We start from the raw sequence: 3,513 nt of genomic DNA, 5'->3' as shown, positions 1-3,513 counted from the left end.
CACTCTAGTTAATGATATTACCAAATTGACTAAAAAAAAGGGCAACCTTTATGATGATCATTAACCCATCTAAGCATGCTTATCCCATAAAGAAAAAGACACAGAGAATAGAAACTTCTCTATGTAAAGCTTACAATTTGACCATGACTAAATAATTAGATAATTTCCAATGTGATTGATTATTTTTTTGTTAGGATTATGTTTTATGAGATTCTAAAATAGACAATTTGGGTCATTAAGGTTGAGCCTCAAGTCCAATTAGTGATCAGTTTGCGCATACGCGCTTGTGACTCAAGCCATATATCCTGAGCCGTACTGTAGCCTCTAAATTTCAGAAAAAAATTTGTCACTGTGGTATTATGGTCATAGTACAATGGAATTTAAACAAATTGATGAAAATTAGGAACAATCAGTCAAAGAACTACAAACAAATTAGTTTCATAATTATGAGCATGTTGACAATCATGAAAGGACTAAAAATCAATGTTTAATTTTACACAAGGGTTTAATGGAAATTTAATCTGATACAAGGACTAAAACTGAAATTATTGTATGTACACAAATTTGGAATTCAAATTTTGTATGTACATAAATTTGGAATCTCTAGAATTATTGTACATACATAAATTATTCACATTATTGAATTAAATACAAATATTGAATGACGAATATGATTTGAAGTTTTCAGTACTTCTCAAGGAAACTTTTGAACCAGTGCGCCGAGAGTTTTGGGTACCTTTTAAGCCTATCGTTGTAATCTACATAGGTAATACTAAATCGAACACTATATCCCGAACTCCTTTCAAAGTTGTCTAGCAACGTCCACGGAAAGGATCCCTTCACTTTGACACCATTGCTAAAAAGAAATTAAATATATTTATGTCAATAATATGAATCAATAACTCAAAATCTAAAGCTAGACCATATATATATATTCTAAACGAATTTGTTAATACACTTACTCAATAGAACTTTGAACATAATGAAGGTGGCGATTGTAGTAGTCAATTCTATGGGTATCATTAAGAGCTTCGGCAAGTGATAATTTCGGATCATTGAACTCATCCACACCTACAATATAATACATTTTAAAATTTAGACACTTTGTACTACTTGTGTGTGTTTTACACCAAAAAATGTGAAACATTCATCATGCAATTACTTAAGGCTAGAAATAATTACCATTTTCAGTAATGTAAATGACTGGATTGTGATACTTTTTCTTTGTGTAGAGTAAAAGATCTTGAATTCCTTGTGGATAAACATTTAGCCATTCCGAAGCACCCTGCACCCAAATTTGAAGATATTTAGATTTTTAGGAGTCACATTTGTAAGTGCAAAACGATTAATGGTCAAAATCATAAAGGCATAATCTAGTAATTTGATGTGTACCTTTGAACCGATGGAGACCCCGTTACGCTCAGCTGCCACAACACATATGAATATCAGAATCTAATTAGTCTATAAACTTAAATTGCATGAATTAAATTCTGAATTTTTACTCACATGAAAGATTAATGCCAGCATCTGTTGTGTAGCTTGCATATACAGAGTTATTTTGAGGTGCATCGCTTGCATAGTAACCAGCATGGTAATTTAGTCCAAGGAAATCAAATGAAACAATTAGCAACTTGGATTGTTCTTTCGTGAATTTTGGTAATCGGCTTCCAACAAGAGATCTCATGCTTTGAGGATAGTCACCACTTGTCAATGGCTCAACAAACCTATAAGAATGTAAAATTTTCAAGCATTAACTTGACATTATATTATATATTGCTCGCTAGTAAGTAGTCAATATTATTCATAAGTAAATTCAAAATACACTTGCCATCCGAACATAAAATCCAAAGCTCGTAATGCACATTTTTATTTTCTTTTTCTTTTGATAGGGGCTCAAACCAATGCGACACCAGTGTTATCCCTATCACTCCATTTTGAGATGCCTGCACAAGAACATATAGTTTGTTTGTTTTAGAGTCACAAAAAAATAAAGTAGTTGCTCTTTTGTTGCAATTTAGAATCCAATATTATGACAAACAAAAAAACTAATCAATTGTACCTGATATTTATTTTTGTACAATTTTACTGCAGCTGCATGAGCAAGGAGCAGGTGGTGTGTTACTAAATATGGTTCAGTAGATGAATTTCCCCCGCTGCAGTTTAGCTGCTGCCAAGTGGAGCATCGTCCCGGCGCATGAGACCCGATTGCATAACCAAAGTTACTAAAGGTATATGGCTCATTCAGTGTGCTCCAATGCTTTACTCGATCACCAAATTCCTTATAACAAAGTTCTGCGTAATCTTGAAAATGATTGTTGTATATACACATTTCAGAATGTAAATATCATAATTTTATTTATTAATTAAATTATTAATACGATTCAGAGGACTAATTTCTTCACTTACACAATATGAGGGCTTAAGAAACCACCATATTCGTCTTCTAAAGTTTGGGGAAGATCCCAATGGAAGAGTGTCACAAATGGCATTAGACCTATAAATAGCATGATCAATAAAAGCGAGTTATAAGTTTGATAAAACGAGTTTTTTTTTTAATGAGTGCATGAAACTGTTATTATATAAATTATTGATCATGTGAGGTGGGATGACTCACCATTGCGTAAGAGCTCATTGATGAGATTGTTGTAATATTTGATTCTTTCCTTGTTCACTCCTCCACTTAACTTTCCATCTAATAATTAATACAAAACCAGAAAATAAAGAAATAAGTGCACCGATACAATTTAAACTTAACTTTAAAAAAGTTGGATTATATGTTGAAACTTGAACTTCGACTTCTATTTAATTTATCTTTGAAAAAACAATTATTTTTGCTTCAGTTATTTCAATTAATTATTTTAATTGAAACAAAAATCTTTGTTATATTATTAGGTAGACAACTTGGACACATTACTTAAGCTAAAATCAACATGAAGGCAGAAATATTGACGATTGGTCACAACCAAATGTGAGGATGTGGATGAACTTACTTGGTAATAATCTTGAACATGAGATAGAGAATCTATAAGCATCCCACCCCATATTCTTCATAATCCCCACATTTTCCTACAGTGCATAACAATAAAACATTTGATGAGAAAGAGCTAAACATTATAGGGAAGATTAGATTTCGTATTAGATTAATGAGATCGATGATTAGATTGGAGAATGCACGAAACACAGTTTGATTTACTTGTGTGTATTTTTGGTGGCTTTGTTTTTCAGGATTTGGTTTGAGAATCGGAGATGGAAGATTAGTGGATGTAGGAGGAGGATATTGAGACTGTGTTGAGGTGTTTGGGTGTGGATGAACAATGTCCAACAAGAATGAGAATCATCAGGCGGTTCCGCTCTCGGTGTTGCTGAAGCTTGAATTGGCCAATGAGAAGATTGAGACTAAGAGACCTGAGATTGTGCACGGTCAAGTGAGTCAACGCAAGAAGGGGGAGGATTTTACGCTGGTAAAGACGGAATGTTAAAGAGTTGTGGGAGATGGAGTTTCTACGTTTTCAA

General features: G+C 33.0%; 1 pseudogene; it reads right to left on the bottom strand.

Moving 5' to 3' along the window:
- Positions 1–684: 684 nt before the first annotated feature.
- Positions 685–3,051, bottom strand: LOC110771939 (beta-glucosidase 12-like; annotated as a pseudogene).
- Between the last annotated feature and the right edge of the window lie 462 nt (positions 3,052–3,513).

Source organism: Prunus avium, chromosome 6 (assembly GCF_965620075.1).
Source record: "Prunus avium chromosome 6, drPruAviu1.hap1.1, whole genome shotgun sequence".
NCBI lineage: Eukaryota > Viridiplantae > Streptophyta > Magnoliopsida > Rosales > Rosaceae > Prunus > Prunus avium.
The sequence above is the reverse complement of the archived record's forward strand: the minus strand, read 5'-3'. Positions and strand labels throughout refer to the sequence as shown.